The sequence below is a fragment of the Sminthopsis crassicaudata genome, chromosome 5 (assembly GCF_048593235.1).
Source record: "Sminthopsis crassicaudata isolate SCR6 chromosome 5, ASM4859323v1, whole genome shotgun sequence".
Taxonomy (NCBI): domain Eukaryota; kingdom Metazoa; phylum Chordata; class Mammalia; order Dasyuromorphia; family Dasyuridae; genus Sminthopsis; species Sminthopsis crassicaudata.
This window is the reverse complement of record NC_133621.1, coordinates 40,319,218-40,341,822: the sequence shown is the minus strand read 5'-3', so window position 1 is coordinate 40,341,822 and position 22,605 is coordinate 40,319,218.

Below are 22,605 nucleotides of genomic sequence, written 5' to 3'. Positions count from 1 at the left end.
GGACACACTTTGGGATAGGGGTAAAGTCAGGGTGCACTTTAGCCTTTTATCTATTGAATAGCAATGGTTTTGACTGGGCAGGTGGGGTTGACTTTTTGCGTTCTAGAACATTCTCTGAGAAATATTTGTGCAGCAACTTTGGGGAAACACTTTGGGACAAAGTTATCTTCTGAATAGCACTGGCTTTTACTTAGTGAGTGGTGTGGGCTTTTTCCATTCCAGAGCATTCTCCGAGGACCATTTATGCAGCATCTTTAGGGACACACTTTGGGATACTGCTGGACACAGGGGTAAAGTCAGTGTGTACTTTAGCCTTTATCTATTGAATAGTAATGGTTTTGACTAGGTAGGTGGGCTTGGCTTTTTCCATTCCAGAGTAATGTTTGGGGACACAGTCAGGGATACTGCTGGACACAGAGGTAAATCAGGGTGCACTTTAGAAGTTATCTTCTGAATACCACTGGCTTTGACTGGGTGAGTTGGTTTGTCTTTTTCCATTCCTGAGCATTCTCCGAGGACCATTTGTGAAGCATACTTTGGGATACTGCTGGACACAGAGGTAAAGTCAGGGTGCACTTTAGCCTGTATCTTCTGAATAGCAATGGTTTTGACTGGGTGAGTTGGGTTGGTTTTTTCTGTTTCAGAGCATACTCCGAGCTCCATTTGTGCCGCATCTTTTTTGGGACACTGCTGGACATAGGGGTAAAGTTAGACGTTATCTTCTGAATAGTAATGGTTTTGACTGGGCAGGTAGGGTTGTTTTTTTCTGGTCCAGAGCATTCTTCTTGGGGCCTTGTGGTGGAGGCGGGATTGGGGACAGCCTTGGGTCAAGTTTCAGATTCAGTAGTTAAAGTAGGATGGACCTTGTTGGTCCTGTTTGGAGGAGCTCTGTGTGTTGTGTCAGAACAGGGTGTGGTGTCTTTCTGGTGATACTGGGCAGAAAGAGGGGGTGGATTAATCAGTATTAGAAGAATAGCTAGGGCCCTAGGAAGAATATCACAACCTATACATCTCATCCACCATGGGGCTCCAGTCTTCCTCTCCTGCCTTGCTGAGCTCACAGGAATATTGTGCCCCTGGCTCCTGAGGTCGGAGTTTTGCTCAATGTTGTCGAAATTTAAGTGGGTAACACAGTGACAGGGACCTTGGAGTCTCATTGCTTTTGCCTGTTGCTCCTGGACCAAGTCTGTAAATGAAGAAGGGACCATATGAGAAAAGGCAAAAGAATCAGGAATTGTGGGTAGCAAAGATAGCAGCAGCTCTGGGATTATGATTTACCAAGGAGTGATTCCTCAACTTTTCTGGGCAACTGGCCCCTTGTCAATGTGCTCTTGCCTATTCTCTCCCTCATCAGAAACTTGGAGGAACCCCAAGAGACAACTTCATGACTTCCAATTTCTTCTGGTAAACCACTTATTTGTACAGAGTGGTTTGTATGGAGTCACCCCCTTAGACTAGAAAGTCCTTCAGGCCAGGGCCCAGCTTGGACAATTCTTGTATCCCCCCCCCCCCCACTACTTACTATGGAGCTTGACCCACTGTAGATAATGTGTGTGGCCTCCTCCTTTCTCTCCCCTAAACTCTTTGTACTCTGGTTTCTCACATTCTCATTCGATTAAGTTTTACTAAGTGAAATGCAAAATTACTATAACCTCCAAAGTACAACAGTGAATGGTCCCTTTTTAAATATAATTTCAATTAATTTAATATTGAAGACAAGTTGCATTCATAAATTTTTTTTTAAGATTTTTTAAAGATGTTTTTTAGGTTCTTTCCCTGATTCCCACCCACAATTAAGAAACCGCCTATGAAATTTTCCAAAACATTCCCATACATTTGTGAAAAAACATAGATCTCTCACCCTAATGAAAATAAAACCCTGAAGAGAAATGACAAAAAGAAAAATGAGAATGCTTCAATCCAAATTCAGACATAATCATTCCTTCTCTGTGAATGCATAAGGTTTTTTTTTTTTTTTTTATCATAAGTCCTTTATAGTAATTGTAGAAGATTTTGTTAGTGAGAACAATTAAAATCATTTACACCTGGTCCCCCACCCCCGAATTTTGCTATCATTTCATATTCAGCATATTTCACTTTGTTCATTGAGTACTTATCAGATTTTTTCCTGCATGGGAACATTCAACTTATAATTTTCCAGAAAACAATGATATTCCAACAGATAAACACTTCAAAAATTGCTTTGACAAATGCTATTGCTAAATTTATTTCCCCTCATTTATTATATCTCTCACTCTCTCTTCAAACATGTTTTGCTATTGACCTCTGTCACCTGTATCCCATATTCCATTGCCCTCCCATTTTCCTGCAGGCTAAGATAGATTTCTATACACTTATTGAGTATTTATGATGTCTCTTATTTGAGCCAATTCTGATGTAAGTAATGTTCTCTCACTCAACCTCTTCTCTCTCCAATGAAAAAGCTTTTCTTGCTTCTTTTTCTCATGGCAGATAATTTACAGCACTCCACTTTTTCCTTTCCCTTTTCTCAGTACATTCCTTTTTCACTCCTTGTCATCATTTTCCTGTCTCCTTATCATCATTTTTTAAAAAGATATTATTCCTTGATATTTCACACAAATTCTTTATCCCTTTTATCCCCTATCATATGATTACCTCAATAAATGCAGAGAAAGCATCTGATAAAATCCAACACTCACTGCTATTAAAAACACTAGAGTATATGAATAAATGGAGTTTTCATTAAAATGATCAGTAACATATATTTAAAACCATCGGCAAGCATCATATGTAATGGGGATGAACTAGAACCATTCCCAATAAGATCAGGAGTGAAACAAGGCTGCCCACTATCAACATTACTATTCAATATTATATTAGAAATGTTAGCTTTGGCAATAAGAAAAGAAAAAGTGATTAAAGGAATTAGAGTAGGTCATGAGGAAACCAAATTATCACTCTTTGCAGATATGAGATGGTATACCTGGAGAACCCAATCAACTATAAAATCACTAGAAACAATTCACAACTTTAGCAAAGTTGAGGGATACAAAATAAATCCACATAAATCATCAGCATTTTTATACATCACTAACAAGATCTAACTGACAATAGTATAACATATCTGGGAATCTACCTGTCAAGGGAATGCTAGGAACTATATGAGAAAAACTACAAAACACTTTTGACACAAAGTCAGATGTAAAAAATTGGAAAAATATCAAGTGCTCTTGGATAGATCGAGGAAATATAATAAAGATGACAATTTTTTGTCTATTTTCAGTGCTATACCTAAGTCAAACTCCCAAAAAACTATTTTACTGACCTAGAAAAAAAAATAACAAAATTCATCTGGAGGAACAAAAGGTAAAGAATTTCTTGAGCATTAATGAAAAAAAAAAATCAAATGAAGTCTGCTTAGCTGTACCTGACTGCTGCTTTATAATATAGTTTTCTGTCACCAAAACCATTTGGTATGGGCTAAGAAATAGACTAGTTGATCAGTGGAAAAGGTTAGGTTCACAGGACAAAATAAGTCAAGGGCATAGTAATCAGGTATTTGACAAACCTAAAGACCCCAGCTTTTGGGATAAAACTTCACCATTTGACAAAAACTTCTGTGAATATTGAAAACTAGTTTGGTAGGAATTGGCACTGACCCAAACTTAACACCGAATACCTTGATAAGGTCAAAATGGGTTCATGACCTAGACATAAAGAATGATATTATAAACAAAAGAAGAATGTAGGATAGTTTACAACTAAAATCTTAAGAAGAGGAAGGAATTTGTGACCAAAGAAGAACTAGAAATCATTATTGATCATAAAATAGATAATTTTGATTATCTTCAAACAAAACTAATGCAGACAAGATCAGAAGGGAAGCAATAAACTGGGAAAATATTTTTACATTCAAAGGTTCTGATAAAGGATTCATTTCTAAAATACATAGAGAATTGACTCAAATTTTTAAGAAATCAAGCCATTCTCCAATTGATAAATGATCAAAGCTTATGAACAGACACTTTTCAGATGAAGAAATTGAAACTGTTTCTAGTCATATGAAAAGGTGTTCCAAATTACTATTGATCAGAGAAATGCAAATTAAGACAACTCTGAGATACCACTACACACTTGTCAGACTGGGTAAGATGATGGGAAAAAGATAATAACGAATGTTGGAGGAGATGCTGGAAAACTGGAACATTGATGCATTGTTGGTGGAATTGTGAATACATCCAGCCATTCTAGAGAGTAATTTGGAATGATGCACAAAAAGTTATTAAACTGTGCATACCCTTTGACCCAGCAGTGTTCCTACTGGCCTTATATCCCAAAGAGATCTTAGAGGGAAAGGAACTTGTATGTGTAAGAATGTTTGTGGCAGCCCTCTTTGTAGTGGAAATAACTGAAAACTGAGTGGGTGTCCATCAATTGGAGAATGGCTGAATAAGTTATGGTACATGAATGTTATAAAATATTATTGTTCTGTAAGAAACGACCTACAGGATGATTTCAGAAAGTCCTGGAGAGATTTGCATGAACTGATGCTGAGTGAAATGAGCAGAACCAGGAGATCATTATACATAGCAAAAACAAGAGTATATGATGATCAATTCTGATGGACTTGGCTCTCCTCAACAATGAGATGATTCAAACCAATTCCAATTGTTCAGTAATGAAGAAAGCCATCTACACTGAATGTGGAGCACAACATAACTTCTTCACTGTTTCTGTTGCTGTTTAAGATAACTATATATATATATATATATATATATATGTATATATATATATATATATGTGTGTGTGTGTGTGTGTGTGTGTGTGTGTATATATATATATATATATATATTTCAATTTAACACATATTTTAACATATTTAACATGTATTGGAATACCTGACATCTAGGGGAGTGGGTGGGGGAAGGAGAAAATATGGAAAAGAAAATTTTGCAAGGGTCAATGCTGAAAAATTACCCATTCATGTTTTGTAAATAAAAAGCCTTAATTAAAAAAAAAAAATGTGGAAAGCTTCCTTCCTACTCTAAAGGTCTTGGGAATTCAGAGTAGGAGAGGGCTTTTATCACTTTAGTCCATCCTGTGGTCTCACCTTACTGGAAGGATCCCCAAGGAGCCTGAATAATTTGCCTATGACCATGACAAGTAAGTGAATTAGATTTAAGGACAAGGATCTGGGCAAGGTCACTGGCTTCACTTTCTCCTCTGAAACCATCTGAATCTAGTGGCCATCTATAGATAGGAATGATTGAATATGGGTCTGCAGACCAGGTTTCTATCAGATCTTTTTACATTTACATTTGATACAATTTGATACATTTACATTGATAGGACAATCTTGACCCCCTCCACAAACACACATTTAATCTAATCAGGAGATCAATCCTCTAGGTAATTCCTTAAGTATAAAAGATGTTCTCTTTCTGCTTGTAAATTGCAAGTTGAATGGCATTTAGTCTGAAACTTTCCCTAACTTTGCCCATCTTATGGCAACATAATAAAGTGTTTTGCCCCTTGATATGGACAAAAAATGTCATTAACATTAGATGAAAACTCCTACCCTCTTTTCCCCCTCCCATTTTTCTTCCTTCCTTTTTCCCTTCCTTCCCTCTTTCTATCCTATCTTCCTCCCTTCCTCATTTCTTTTTTCCCTCCTTCCTTCCTTCCTTCCTTCCATCCTTCCTAATGGGATCAGGTAAAGATTTCTCAGAGGTTGTAAGACCCTAGGTCTAAGTTTTGGAAAGTTATGTGACCTACAGGAAGTAGCATTGTTAGCCACTGGTCAAGGGTTACTTCCCATGAACAGATGTCTTTTGCTCAATCTATTCCTTGTTTCTAGCCTAGGGCCCCATGTCATGCTGGGCTGCTCAGGTGGTGTGCTTGGACCTGCCTGACAAAGACAGAACAAAATGCTTTCTGTCTGTATATGGAGATGCCTCAGAGTAGCCAACTTGGGTAAGGTGTGTGTGTGGGGGTCTAGCATCCTGTCCCATACAGTTCATGGGAGCTTGCCCGGGATCTGTGACTTCCCAGAGAGATGGCTGGGATTCTGCTGCCAGGCAGAAGCCAGGGTGGATTTTCGCAAACTGTCCTTGAGATTGGACTCTCTGCCTCCCTCCCTGTGAGGTAAGGACCTGACACAGAAACACTGAGATAGAAGGGAGCAGAAGTCTCTAAAGAATTAGCCTGAGGGCCAGGACAGTCAGGTCTCTTGTGCACACATAATTGAGAGCACTGCCTGTGTCCTTGGGCAGTCCTTAGGCTGAAGGGGACCCTGGGATGGTCAAATCTTGATGACCCAAGAGAAGGCAGTGCCTAGTAAGCTAGAAGAAAGTCCTGATAAACCACACAGGGCAGGGGTGCTTTGCATGTCTGCTGGATGAGGACCACCCCTCCAGGCTTAGAGATCCAAGTCAAGAAGTTGGCTCTGTGAATTACAGGATTGCAATACATGAGATTAGAGCTGCTCTTGCCAGAAGGGAAATAGGAATAAGTATTCCAAATCCAAATCTTCTGAGTAAAAATCTAAAATACCACCAGAGAGTGCACTTGAGGAGATATTACTATTTTGTGTGAAGAAGGAATGGTCGTCTTCCATGCAATTTTTGTTTTTCTTTCTGCCTTTTTGCAAAATTTCTATTTCATGTCTGTTCTGTGAGCTAGATTTTGTTAACTGAAAAGGTTTAAATTGCAGCCAGCAAGAACAACTTGTTTGCTTCCCATCTTAATTCATTTATTTTTTTTCTTTAACTTTTTTTCTGTGAACCTGGCTTTGCCCTTGCAGGGAGCTAGAGAAACAAAGTGAATTAATTTTTAAAAGCAATAATTAGGAGTTTGACTATTGGTCATTTCAAGATTGCAAAAGTGCTTAGCATGAAACAAATGCTATAAGAGTATTATTCACTTCTTTAGTGGATTTAATTGCTTCATATTGGATAAATTTTTATGGGTTTGTAGATGTGATTAATATACAATATCAATGTTGAAATGAAGAATGATTTATCTGTGTAAAGTAACCCTGGAAGCAAATTCAACTAAATCAGGACAAACCTACTCTGGCAATCTTCCAGATTATCTTCAGCCAGTAATCTGTTGTACTCCCAATATTCTTGGATTTTGCTAGTCAAGCACTATTTCTGAGGCTGAATTGGATAATTAGTAGTGAGGGTAGAAGAAGAGCTTAATCTGTGTGTTTCTAAATAAACCCTTGGGTTCTTTATATTTGAGGCAAACTCAGGATGCAGAAAATGTGTAAGTCAAAGAAATTATTGGAGTTGGGGGAGGGAGAGCAGACCTTTTTGAAAGAGAACTTTGCTCAGTTTTTTAAGAGGTGAGAGCTTCAAGGTCTGAGGGCCACCTCAGTCTCTCTCTTCACCATCTTACTCCAGCTCTCCTTTAAGTTCTCCTTTTCAGTCTTTCCTTTGGTTGCTCTCACTATGTCCCTGTCTAAAAACTGTCAAATGTAAAAGTTTCACTTTCCAAGTCAAACATCATGATAGAATCAAATCATTCCTGGGGCTGAAAGGAATTATTTATCTTTCTGAATTACAGATCACAGAATACCAGTCAGTTCTCAAACATCAATCACATAAAGACCAAATAGAAACAGCCTTTCTCATCCTTAAGGATCCTGTGTATTACTTGACATACAAGGGAGATTAGGAAAGGCTTCCTATAAGCAGATAGCCCTGGGATTGAGCCTTAAAGGATACTAAGGGGTTTGAGAGAGGCAGCCTGTCCAAAGGCATGGAGAGGGGAAAGAGGATACTATGGGCATGTAACAGGAAGTAGGCTAGTATGATTGTGACACAGATCAATGGAAAAAAAAAAAAGCTTTAAAGGAGATACCAGCAGCTAAGTAGCCTGGCAGAGGTATCCTGTAAAAGGTGACATTTAACCCGAGTGAATCAAGGATTCTAGAGGTGAGCCTGGAAAACATTTAAGGTTCTAAGGGACAGCCCATACAGAAGTGCACATATAGGAGATGGTGCATTGTGTGTGAGGAACATTAAGTACCAAAGCATCATAAAAGAATAAAGGGGTAATTGGAAAGAAGAACAGAAAGTAGAAAGGGACCTGCTTGTGAAGAGTAATACAAGCTAAGGCTGGAAAGCTAAGTAGGAGGTTGGTAGAGGAGTGTTTTACAGGCATTCAAAGAATAAGCCAAGGAGTCTGCATTTTTTTTCCCTAGGGTCAAAGCTCAAATTTCTGAGGAGTAGTAAGTCATGTTTCACCTGCATTTTAGATGATGACAACACTAATAACAGCTGGTATTTACATGGTGCTTTCAGGTTTGCAAAGCACTTTACATATGTAACCTCATTTGACTCTCACAACAACCCTGAGAGGTAGGAGTTATTATTATTCCTATCTTATAGATGAGGAAAATGTGGCAAAGAAAGATTAAATGATATGTCTGGGGTCACACAGCTAGTGAATGTCTAAGGTTGACAGAGTGGAGTACAAATTAAAGAGTAAAGAGATTAGAAGGCAGAAGATCAATTAGGAAGCTATTAAAACAATTTACAAAAAAAAAAGAAATGAGCATCTGATTTAGGGGGTCATCCAGGTGAGTATAAAGGAGAAGAGAAATAAGTTTTGTTGTGGACATAAAAATCTCCCTCCTTGGCCTTTCACCTGGAACCACAAGTTCCCCTAGCTGTGCTAAGGCAGATTTTACTAAACTCAAAGAGATGCAGTTAGAAAGAGGAAAGGGCCCCAAATTCCCTGAGTGAAAAACTCCAGAATGACTTGAGTGTAAGTTCAATGGGATCAACCAGATCTCCATGGTTTTCTTCTGTGCAAGGACCCTGGGAATGCAATCATGTATTAACTTCTTTATCCCTTTGGGTAAGAGATTATCATGGAAGAGTTATGATTCCTCCTTTTCTGCTTACCATCATCCACTTCAGAACTCAGGTAAATTTTACAAATTTTTATTATGACTTCTCCTGAGCCTTATGAGCCATGCTGAAGACACAAACCAGAGAGTGACTGTGATTTTTTTTTTTTGCTTGTTTTTACATGTTGACATTATTATAAAATTGCTGCTACTATGCATAATGATCTCCTGATTTTTCTTTACTTTTCATTATTAGTTAAGATTAATCTTGCCATGTTGGGTTTTTTGGGGGGTTAGGGGAACTTCTGAATCCAATCATTTATCATTTCCACAGCTCCTGAATGGTGGGTGTGGTTGGCTAAGATAAACTGGATCACTGATGTCATCGTTCCCTAAGGGAGACAGGAAGAAAGCTCTGATAGAAATGAGCATAGTTCTATGGTCTCAACCTCTCTGGAGGTTGTCCAAAAACCCAATTTATGGTTATGAGCAGCCTTTTCTAGTTATGTCCTATCTAGCATCCCAGTCATGTTCCCAAGGTTAAATTTTCCATATAAATCAGTTTATGGCCCACGCTATCACTGCTGGACTCCTTGGGATAGTCCACCATGACATTGTATCTGGTGGTATCTAGGGGCATGGCACCCCACTCTATTTGAGGCAGCCCGACATGTCCAGGGCTTCTTGTCTTCAAGGTAAAGTTACCTGGAGCAGAGACTGGGGAGAAAGCAACAAGAAGAAAAGTCCTTCTGGTCTGTGAGGACAAAACTGTGTGCACCAACCCAACAAAAAGATGCCCTGTGGGACCCAGGAGTCGAGGGTTAGAGCTGTAAAATTTTGTCAGCTCTGCTGGACATAAATAAGTTTTATGAAATTTGGTCCAAAGTTATTTAGATGTTAGCTATATTGTAAATCTTAGTTTTAAAAAGGAAAGGAAAGTTCTTCAGTGGAATTCACAAACTCACTGCAGCTCACTGTTCCCCCAATCAATTAATTGCTTTCATTGTTATTGAATCTTTTTTACTTTTCAAGTTTATGGCTGCTTTAAGGAAAAGTCATTTTTGTCACTGTATCAAAGATTCCAAAGCTTTGCAATGCAAGAAACCCTTCAGAGGTTTCTTGAACTGCAACTTCTCTGAAAAGGCTTATTTCTACCAAGGTCTCCATCTGTCCTCAGCAAATTGTATAAGTGCATAATAGTCTCCTTGTTTTTGAGTACAATAAATCTGATCTATAGGTTTCTTGAAGTACCTAGAGTAGGATTTTGACCTGACACTCCTGCATCTAGCTTTAGCTGAGCTCTGAAGGCACATAGACACCAAAAATGTACTAGTCAGGGATCTCAACATTGTTAGATAGTAGATAAAATAGATAAATCAACCACAAAATATAAGGAAATAAATAGAATTTTAGAAAAGTTTGATGAAAATTGGAAGACAGAAAAAAGTATACTTTTTTTTGGCAGTTCATGGAACCTATAAAAATTGGACTATGTGTTAAGAGCATAAAATCCTCAAAATCACATACAGAACTGCAGAAGTCCTAAATGTATTTTTTCAGATCATGATGCAATAAAAATTACATGCAATAAAAGGCCAGAAAAAATAATCTTAAAGAATGAATAGGTGAAACAACAAATCATAGACACAATCAACAATTTCATGTAAGTGAATAAGTAATGAGACAACATAACCAAAATTTGTGGGATGCAGCCAAAGCAGTTATTAGGGAAAATTTAATATCTCAAGATGCTTACTGGCATAAAATAGAGAAACAGAAATCAATGAATTGGCCTTACAACTAAAAAAAAAGCTAACAAAAGAAATTTTTAAAAATGGAATTAAATACCAAATTTGAAATTCTAAAAATGAAAGGAGATATTAATAAAATTGAAAGTAAGAAAACTATGGAATTAACAAAACTGAATTGGTTCCTTTAGTTTATCTGATTTTCTTTCATTTTTCTAATCAAATTATTAGTCTCAAAAATAAAAAGGGAGAACTTTGTACCAATGAAGATGAAATTAAATCAATAATTAAGAGTTACTTTGCCCAACTTTACAGCAAAAATATAGTCTTCCCAGATTAACAAAAGAGAAAATAAATTATTTAGTAATTTATTGTAATAGTCCCATGTCAGAAACAGAAATAGAACAAGATATTAATCAACTCGCTAAGAATAAATCTCCAGGGCCAGATGGATTTACATGTGTATTCTAACATATTTAAAGAATAATTAATTCCAATACTATGCAAAGTATTTGAAATAACAGAAGGATTCTTAACAAATTTGCTTTTATGATGCAGATATGGTACTGATGTTTCAACTAGGTAGAAGGAAAACAGAGAAAGAAAATTATAGACCAATTTCCCTATGAATAGTGATGCAAAAATCGTAAATAAAATATTAGCAGAGATATTACAAAAAGTCATCCCTAGGATAATGCACTATGACCAAGTAGAATTTGTACTAGGAATTCAGGGCTGGTTATATATTAGGAAAACTATTAGCATACTTGATTCCATCAGTAACCAAGTAACAAAAATTAAAGGATTATTTCAATAGATACAGGAGAAGCATTTGATAACATCCAAAACCCACTCTTATGAAAACCACTAGAGAATACAGGAATAAATGGAGTGTTCCTTAAAATGATCAGTAGCATTTATTTCAAATCATCAGCAAGCATCATATGTAATGGGGACAACCTAGAATATTCCCAATAAGAGCAAGGGTAAAACAAGGTTGCCCCCTGTCACCATTACTATTTGATATTGTATGAAAAATGTTAGCAAATATAAAGAAATTTACTTATTTAGTGCCACACCAATCAAACTCCCAAGAAATTATTTTACAGATTGAGAAAAAATAATAACAAAGTTCATCTGGAAGAACAAAATCAAGAATTACAAGGTAATTAATGAAAAATTGCAAACGAAGATGGACTAGCTGTGGATCCCTAAACCTTTATTATAAAGACGTATTCATTACAGCCATTTGGAACTGGCTAAGAAATAGAGTAGTCAATCAGTGGAAGAGGTTAAGTTCACAGGACAAAGTAGTCAATGATTATCGTAATCTAGTGTTTAACAAAGCAAACGACACCAGCTTTTGGGATAAAAATCTACTATCTGACAACAACTTCTGGGAAAATTGGAAATTAGTATGGCAAAACCTAGATATTGACCCACACCTAACACCATCTACCAACATAAGGTCGAAATGAATTCATGATAGCATGAAGTTATAAGCAAATTGGAGGAATATAGGAAAGTTTACCTCTTAGATCTGTGAAGAAGGAAGAAATTTTGATCAAAGAAGTGCTGGAATTAATTATTGTACAGAAAATAGATCATTTTGATTATATTAAGTTAAAAAGATTTTGTACAAACAAAACTAATGCAGTCAAGATTGAAGGGAAGCAATAAACTGGGAAAATATTTTTACATTCAACGGTTCTGATGAAGCCCTCATTTCTAAAACATATAGAAAATGGACTCAAATTTATAAGAATTCAAACCATCCTCCAATTGATAAACGGTCAAAGGATATGAATAAACTATTTTCAGATGAAGAAATTAAAACCTTTTCTAGTCATGAAAAGGTGCTCTAAATCACTACTCATCAGAGAAATGCAAATTAAGACAACTCTGAGGTAGCACTACATATTTCTCAGATTGGCTAAGATGACAGGCCAAGATGACCTTTCTTGTCATCTTAGCAGCCAATGCTGGAGGGGATGTGGGAAGACTGGGACACTTAATACATTGTTGGTGGAACTGTGAACGGATCCAACCATTCTGGAGAGCAATTTAGAACTATGCCCAAAGGCTTTTCAAATGGTGTATGCATTTTGACCCAGCAGTGTTTCTATTGGGATTATATCCCAAGGACATCTTAAAAGGAGGGAAAGGGACCCACATGTGCAAAAATGGTTTTATCAGCCCTTTTAGTGGTGTCAAGAAACTGGAAACTGAGAGAATGGCTGAATAAGTTATGACATATGAATGTTATGGAATATAGTTCTTCTATAAGAAATGATCAGCAGGATGATTTTTGAGAGGTCTGGGGACACTTACATGAACTGATGCTAAGTGAAATGAGCAGAACCAGGAGATCACTGAACACGGCTAGATCAATAGAATATGGCGATCAATTTAGATGGTGATAAAACATGAGGGGAAAAAGTGTAACGTGCTGTTGTCTCCAGAAGCAGCTGATCGCTCTCTGGGAGGAGATCTGCTGTGTCAACTCAAATCTCTCAGACAGATTCTTCTTCCTGTAGAGAACCATTGTCTCCAGACAGTTGCCGATAACTCTTGTCCAGAGAAGTGACTTCCCTGCAGAGAGCCGCATCAAGCCTGGTCTAAAGCAGAGACTCTCTATCTCTGGAGTGCTGCCCTCCTTATCCTCCCAGAGAATGGGCGAGGGATAATGCAAGGGCTTCTGGGAAGAACCACTTCAACCAATGAGCTTGCTCCTCCCAAGTATGCAAGCTCTTCCCCAGGAATTCACAAGTCAAACTACCAGGAAAGGCCAAAACTAGAATATTGTCAAGTACCGACTTAGCACTTAGTAAGAACCTAATATCTTCTTATCTCATTAGTAAGAACTTAATATCTCATCTCATTAGCACTTAGTAAGAACCTAAAAAAAAAGTGGAAATAAAAAAAAAAAATTAAAATCTAATACCAGTTCAATGAAATCCTTTGTGGAAAACACATAGAAATATTAGTACTAAATTTTGAAACCCCCAGATCAAAGAGAAAACTTTGCAAGGATCAAACAAGAAAAGAAATAATTCCAATACACTAGAGCTACAATTGGAATTGAACAAGACACATCAGATGCTGCCGGAAAAGAAGGGAAAGAAACATATCTACCAAAGGCTGATTCTGAGAGGGCAGGCTATTGAGAGGTCATGGAGAAAGGAGAAAAAAAGACAAGGCAGCATGGAGTGAGATTTAACTGAGGGAGGGAGGGGAGACAGAGAAAGACTGAGATAAAAGGGAGGGAGGAAAATAAAGAGGAGGGGAGAAGAGATAAAGTGAGAGAGCTTACATTGGATAGTATTTAAATTTTTATTTTTAAAAATTCATTATATTTTGAAATTTCTTTTAATAGTATTTTTCCAAATAGATGTAAAGAGTTTTCAGCATTTATTTTTGTCAAACTTTGTGTTCCCAATCTTTCTTGTTCTCTCCCATAACCCCACCCTCCCCAAGACAGCAAGCAATCTAATAAGCATTATTGCCATTTTTAAGCGCTAATAACCATATTTCTCATGTTATGCAGGAGAAGAAAAAAAAAAAAAAGACCACAAGGAAAAAACCACGACAAAGGAGGAAAACAGCAGTTTGTATGGGACAGGATACTGGACCCCGGACTCCAATTGGCTACTCAGAGGCATCTCCAGATACAACCAGAGAGCATGGATTCTCATGGACTGTGACTCCAGGCTGGAAAGAGGGGTTGGATGAACTAGCAAAAGACTCAGGTTCATTAGATGGATTGAAAAGGAAGTAACCATTGACCCATGATCCACAATGCTGTCCAGGTCCTTTGACTTGCTGAAGCTTAGACCTGGAGTCTGTACTCTTCTGCCCTATATTCCTCTGAGAATAGGGATCATGTGACTCCCAGAAACTTAGGCCTAGAGCCTGACTTTCTGGGCCCCACAGTCCTCTAAGACTAGAGATCACTTGATTCCCTGAACCTTAGCCCTAGTTTTATAACCTCTGAGAATCTCCTCCTCTTTTCCCTCCTCCTGGCCATTTAATCCTTCTTTATTTCAGACCTTTTAAGCTTTCTCATGCATTTCTTCCACTAGCACATCCTTGTTACCTCCAGGCTGGTCCCCCTCCTCAGGATCCATGTCATTGTCCTCTCCCCTTCAGAAGCAACCACTGCCAATCAGCAGGAGCTTTCAGGAACCACTTTATTAAGAGATCTTGGCCCACTCCAGTGCTTACAAGCATGAACAAGTGGGTGGGAGGATAAAGCTGCTGAAGGCAAGGAGCAGGAGTCAGATTCCTCCACCCCTCCTCTCCCCCTCACCCTTTTTGGAAACCCATCATCACTGACCCACAATTGGCATCTGGCAGCCCATGTCATTCACAGAACTCCATCACTGTCCAGACCTGGAGGCCTCAGGGCCATTATCCCACCTCAAGCAGGACAGACTGAGTCATTTGGGCAAAAGGGACAATGGTCTCACCTTGAGAAGCTACTGCAGGATGACAAGAGGCATAGAGCTGGCCCTGCCTAGTGGGATCCGAACTGAGAAGAGACAAGTGATTTGGACATCATGTCAGCAAAAGCAGGTGCTGAGGGTCCGAATCAGGTGATTTCAGGTTAACCAAGTACTTGGAATTTCAGGACCTGCAGTCTGGAAGAAACAACCCACAAGTAGATTAACAATGCAAGGGTCCTGAATATGAGAAAAAAATGGAGTTAATATGGGCTTACAAGGACAGTAATCAGTGTCCCCACCCAGATGAAGAATGGGTGGGGAGGAAACATGAGGCTCTCAGGAATGTCTCGGATTCAGACAAATTTTCCTAGTATAAATAGCAAAGAACATTTTCTCCAAAGTCCTACTTTTGTTTTTTCAAAGGAGATGGGGCAATGAGTGGAGCATTGTGGCCCTATACACAGTGAAAAGAGTGCTGAGGTAGTCTAGGAAGAAAGCACCATAATGTTTAGAGAGGATGACAGAGTGGAGATAATTAGTCTTAAGTGGGTAAGATCTCTTTTCTTTTTTTAATTAATTTTATAATCATAACTTTCTTTTGATAGTACATATGCATGGGTAATTTTTTGCAACATTATTCCTTGCATTGACTTCTACTCCAAATTTTCCTTTCCTTCCCTCCACCCCTTCCCCCAGATGGCAGGCAGTATTATACATGTTAAATATATTATAGTATAGATGATCTCCTTTCCTACAAGGGAAGGCTTTTACCCAATGAGTATAGGGTAAAAAAAGAAAAAGCAATCCCTGACAGAGGATATGTGAACCATCCTTCTGCTAATCCTCCCCTAAGGGTGTACCTACCCCTCCTCCAGAGAGGCTTCAGGATGGGGGGGAGGGGGTTAATAGCCCTTTCATAATTTACTTTCCTTGGAACTGAGAGCTTAGGACTCAGAAGCTGGGGAATCAAAGCTGGCCTGATCAGAGCCAACCAGGCAGCAGCACGGGCAGCTGAAGATGCCAGCCTACTTCCCTTAGCCTTCCTCCTTTTTCCTTTACAAAATATAACACCCTTCTAGGTCCATGGACAACTCGCTGTCATTGCCTCTCTGAATACTTAATGGGGGAATGTTTGGCTGTCAAAAAGCCCCTTTCTTTCCATACAGCCCCCATGAGCAAGAAAACATGACAGGCATATTTAGACTCAGTATAGATATTCCCTCTAGGGAAAATGCAATGAACCTGGTGAGTTAGAACGTCCAATGACTGGCCCAGGGTGAGCTTAGAGGTTTACTCAAAAAGACCATGGCAGCCACAGCACCCCAAAGACACCAAGTTACTTTAAGATCTAAGCAAGGAGGCCTTGACATCTCAGCAACTCAGCCTTTCATCAACATAGAGTAAAAGGCTTTAGGTCAGGCTAAGATGGAGGGAGGGTCTGATCAGGGAGTGATGATTGTCTGCTTGACCCAAAAGGAGGTGGGAGTTAATCCATGGCCCAAATACTTGAACAGAATGAATGATAAGTGGGGCTTCAGGCCAAAAAAAGGCAAAAAGTTAAGGTTTTTTAATGGCAGTAGCCAGAGAAGCCTCCAGGGCTGCACTGGGCGGGACTGCAGATCCAGATATTCTCTACATACTTGTGCTCATGACTTCTCCTGACCACTTGCTCTGGATATAAAAATTTAGTATAAGAAAAAGCAATGTTATGACAAAACGAATTCCTTCAGGGCCTCAGCCCAAGAGCACATACATGATAAAGCATCCTTGGCTCTTACAACCCATCATCCTCATAGCCAAACTCTGGAACAATCAGGTGGGAAACAAGAAACAGCTGGAAAAGTGAGAAGGATCCCACCGTTAGCAGGGCCTAAGGTTGTCCTCCCAGTTCTTGCCCAGATAAAACTTCCACTTGTCACAGCCCAGCAAGGCATCCCTCAACACAACTTAGGGCATTTCTCCCAAATGATGGGTTACTGATTGCTGGTATAACGGGCAGTCATATCCAAATTCCCAACTACAGTCCCAAGAGATTTCATCTCAAATGCAAGTTTCATCAGGTTTTAGATCCTAAATTATCCCATGTGCCCTCAGAGCACAGCCAAAGCTAGATGCAGGACTGTCAGGTTAGAATCCTGCTCTAGGTACTTCAAGAAAGCTATGGATCAGATTTATTGTACTCAAAAACAAGGAGACTATTATGCACTTATACAATTTGCTGAAGAAAGATGGAGACCTTGGTAGAAATAAGCCTTTTCAGAGAAGTTGCAGTTTTAAGAAACCTCTGAAGGGTTTCTTACATTGCAAAGCTTTGGAATCTTTGATACAGTATCAAAAATGGTTTTTCCTTAAAGCAGCCATAAACTTGAAAAATAAAAAGATTCAATAACAATGAAAACAATTAATTGATTGGGGGAATAGAGAGCTCCAGTTAGTGGGTTGGTTTTCTCCAAAGGAATAGCCACAGAGTGAAGGAAAAGTTGGATTCCCCTGTCACTTCCCTCATGCCACATGCTATGTCCCCTAACTCTACTAGGCTTTCCAACCCCGCTTCTCCCCCTTAGATAACTTTTTCAGGTAATAATTCCCTTTCAGGATTTAGCCTGCTAGCTAAGGGCACGCCCCAAACTCCTACTGGGTTAATTGTGAATTCCACTGAGGAACTTTCCTTTTTTAAACTAAGACTCACAATATAGCTAACATCTAGCTTTGGACCAAATTTCATAAAACATACACATATCTCCATGAGAGCTGACAATTTTACAGCATAGCTCATAATTTTTCTAAATTATTCACCATTCATTTTAGAAAGCAGCATATTTCCACTAATTAGGGAATACCAACATGTGTCCTCTCAAGGTGAGTTTCCAGAACTTTGTTTTACTAACCTATTTTTGTAAAACTTTCTCAGGTAAAAAGCTTGGGAACTGTCCAAATGGTTCTGGTAGCCCGGTGGGATCTGCTATTAAGGGCCTTGTTTCTTAAAGTTTCTGACTACTGTGATACAGGTGGCAGCACTCAGCTATCCCATGCCTCCCTGAGCCAAAGCAACTTCTGGTCAAGGACATAATTTAGCATAGTCTTGACACCTCGAAGGGGGTAATTTTAGAAATCCTCTTGAGTTTGCTCTAGTTCCTTCTGTAGTGGAGCATATAACCCCACAGGGGCCTGGGAGGGTCAATTGAATTAAATCTTCTCTTCTTTGCAATCTGGAGGACCCGGCTTCCTGCAGTAGAGATGGAGGAGGCAGAGAGAAAAGTGGGTCCCATTGTTGTATTTTTGGAGTGTCCTTTTCCTTATGCTCCTTTCCCCTGTTATCCTTGCTTATCATTATTGGGGCCCTAGAAACCCATTGTCCAGCATCAACTGCCTCCTCTGGATTAGCAGACTCTTCATTACTGACATACAAATTTGGTTTCTTTCTTTTTTTTTTTTTTCTTTTGAGGCTGGGGTTAAGTGACTTGCCCAGGGTCACACAGCTAAGAAGTGTTAAGTGTCTGAGACCAGATTTGAACTCAGGTGCTCCTGAATTCAAGGCTGGTGCTCTATCCACTGTGCCACCTAGCTGCCCCTAAATTTGGTTTCTTTTTTTGATTTTTTAGAAGCAAGCAGCGCCTCCACCAAAGTCTTCATTGCTTCTGTAAAAATATCACATCAATTCTTCCTGCTTTTTCCTTTATATTTTGGCAACTTGGTCCATATTTGTTTCCCAGGGACTATCTCCAGGCATTTGTTCTTCAGAGAGGGCAGTTTGGCTCTAGCCACGCCCATCTTCATTTGAATGCAATCTGAAGTTCCACAGGCCCAATCATGGCGGCGTGGCCCCCAGCCCTCCGCTCCCAAAGGCCCCCCTTGTCCAGAGCACCTGCAGAGTCAGTGACCCTCCACTCCAGGCCCACAGAGGCTCAGTGTGTTGGGCTGCAGGCACACAAGGGGCCCATTTTGACCTCAAGGACCAGAGGGAATTTTCTTGTTGCTTTCTCCAGAGTCTCTGCTCTGGGTGACTTTACCTTGGAGACAAGGAGAAGCCCTCAACATGGTGGGCTGCCTCAAATGGGGCGAGGCGCCATCCCCCTGGCACTGGGTGTGCCCACCGCCAGCTCACCTGATCCGGACGAGCCCCAAAGCTCTGTGGTTCACACAGCTAGGTGAGTGACCAGCACAGAGTAAAATAGCGGGAGGTAGCTCAGAGCAAAAGGAAGGTTTTTTTATAATTCTCTGAGAAGCTGACATCATTCCAGTCCAATAAGCAGTGGAAGGGAGAGTCAGAACAGCAAATCACACAGTTCCTAATGCAGGAGCTCCTCCCACCACTGAGCCTCATCCTCATTGGCTGAAGGAATTTGTTCCTTCTAATGCTGGGCACTTCCTGTTTTTTTTTTTTTGTTTGTTTGTTTTGTTTTGTTTTTTTTATTCCTCTGATGGACTGAAAAGGAAGTAACCATTGACCAATGGTTGGTTACACTGTCTACTTCCGGTAGTCATTTCATGTCCTGAAACTGAGACCTCAGTTCTGATCTCTCTGGCCCCACAGCCCTCTGGGAGTGACTGCCTGAAATTTGGCCCAAGGTCCTACATCCTCTGGGAAATCTCTGCCTGGTCCCATTCACTGACAGTATTTTGTATCTGATGATGGAGGAACAATTGAGTTCCTCTTGCCAGGGAAGAGAATATATCCCAACTTGGAAGTTAAGGGACCTGCTTTCATTTTCCCCCTTAACTATAGTCTAGGTAATGGTTAGGAAAATGTCAGCAGGGTGTGGTTGTTTTAGTGAATGAATTAAAGAATTAAACAGTATTAGGTACTTATTGTATACCAAAGGAAAGATGATTCCTGCCCTAAAAGAAGCCAGGATTTAATGTGAGCAGGCAACACATCTGGGGGACAGATGTTTGGGTTCTGAGAATCTGAGGGCTTTCTGGCAGAGCTGACATTGCTGGTAAGGACTTTCTCTCAGGTTGGATACACTCTGTGGGATAAGCTTGGGAGCCTAATTCCCATGTTATGTCACCTTTGTGTGTAAACTCTATTCAGACTGCTGAACTCTCAGAACCCGGCCTCCTGATACAGTGTCAGCTTCCCACAATGAGATACAGTAACAAGGCGAGGGGGAGATTATGCTACATTGGAAGAGAGACTGAATCCCTCTTTGCCATTTTGTACGTGTACCACCTTGGATGAATGGCTCTATTTCCCTGGATTTTAGTTCATCTGTAAATTCAGTCATTTTACAAAAGATTGTCACTGAGATTCCCGACAGCTCGTGATAAAAAGCTCTGAACCTTTTCTCTTTTTCTTGGTCATAACTTCCTTCCAAATAGAAAGTATCTTTTAATTCACGGCTGGAGTGAAAAGCCAAAGGCAACTAAGAGAAGTATTTGGTGAAGAAGACAGCTTGGCAGAGAGAAAAGAGCACTAAACCAGAAAGGTATCAGAGACTGACCCTGAAGCTATCATTACCTAGATGGAAAAAGAGCTAGATTTGAAGTGTGAGGCTTGGGGTTAACCTCAATTTGGTCCCTTTAACTAGTTGTGTGACCATGGGCAATGATTTAATCTCATTGGGATCCAGTTTCCTCATCTCAAATGAGGGTATTGCACTAGGTGATCAATAAAGTGAAGAGTTGGGTTTAAATTCTGTTTCTGGCACCTATTTGCTATGTGACCGTGGGAAAGTCACTTTCCACAGTTTTGTTAATCGTTAACTGAAGGGGTTACACTGGGTGGGCCCTGAAATCCCATCCATCTAGCTATATATCCTATGATCTCTGTAGCTATAATTCAATGATTGGATGATGGCATTCTTTTACATTTGTTTTCTTATACTTTAATACATATAAATCACTGTGTAACCTTTAAAGTGCTACAATAATGCTGTAGTTATTATTATTTATCGTCTACAGTTTTCATGTCCAGATTGGGCCAAGTGGTGGTTAATGCTCTGTCTTGAGTTTCTGGCACTGAGCACTGACAAGATGGAGACAAAGCAGGGTAGAACTTTTTTTTTTCTAACAATTTAATTCCTTGGCTTGTATCCCAAAGAGATAATAAAGGAGGGAAAGTGACCCACATGTGCACAAATCTGTGTGGCAGAAACTGGAAACTGAGTGGATGCACATTAATAGGAGAATGGCTGAATAAGTTCTGGTATATGAATGTTATGACATACTATTGTTCTGTAAGAAACGACCAGCAGGATGATTTCAGAGAGGCCTGGAGAGACTTACAGGAACTGATGATGAGTGAAATGAGCAGAACCAGAAGATCATTATATATGGCAGCAAAAACATTAGATGATGATCAATTCTGATGGGCTCTTCTCAACAATGAAATGATGGGAGCAGCTAGGTGGTGCAGTGGATAGAGCACCAGCCCTGAAGTCAGGAGGACCTGAGTTCAAATGTGGCCTCAGACACTTAACACTTCCTGGCTGTGTGATCCTGGGGAGGTCACTTAATCACAATTGCCTCAGTAAAAAACAAACCCCCCAAACCCCAACAACAACAATGAGATGATGTATGTCTGTTTCAAGGATCTTTTGACGAAGATAGCCTTTTGCACCCAAAGTGAAGACTCTGGAAACTGAGTAAGGACCACAAGATGGTATTTTACTTTTTCATTGGTTTTTGCTTGCATTTTTTTCTCATTTTTTCATCTCATATTTCTTGTGCAGCACAATAATTTTGAAACATGTATAGAAAGATTGCACATGTTTATTTTAATATATGCATGGATAACTTTTCAACATTGATCCTTACGAAATCTTGAGTTCCATATTTTGTCTTCCTTCTCTCCACCCCTCCCCTCGATGGCAGGTAATCCAATATATGTTAAACATGTTAAAATATATGTTAAATCCAATATATGTGTATGTATATGTATACATATACGTATATTCACAAAATAATCCTCCTGCACAAGAAAAATCAGATCAAAAAAGAACAAAATTGAGAAAGAAAACAAAATGCAAGCAAACAACAAAAGGAGTAAAAATGCTATGTTGTGAACCACACTCAGTTCCCACAGTTCTCTTTCTGGGTGTAGATGGCTCTCTTCCTCACAAGATCATTAGAACTAGCCTGAATATGAAGGCGAGAGGAAAAAACAGGGCAGCCAAAATAATGAAAATGCATGAATCTTTATTGGTAACTAGCGACTGCAACCCACCAGAACAGGGAGTCAGCAAATGAGTGGTCTCAGGGCCACATATTTATAGGAAGAAGAGAGACGTCAAAATGTTTCTTGATACATTTGTCATTATAAAAGAATTTCTATTCTAAACAGTAAGCAAAAAAAAAAAAATGTTATCACTATAACGGGGTCATTCTCAGGCAGCAGCAAGGAGTATTTCTTTTAAGCTTTTTTTTAGTGATTTTTAGGAAACACTCCTGTGCTAGTCTGGTATGTATAGGAATCAATATTCACTCTCAGGATTTTTATGTGGAATGGTCATTTGATAATTCCTTTCCATGAGAAAAAAAAGGGGGGGGAAGGATGAGATAGAATATTGGGGAAACTGGTATATTTTTTGCCTTAGGTACTTCTTTGGAACCCCTTAATCTGTCAGAA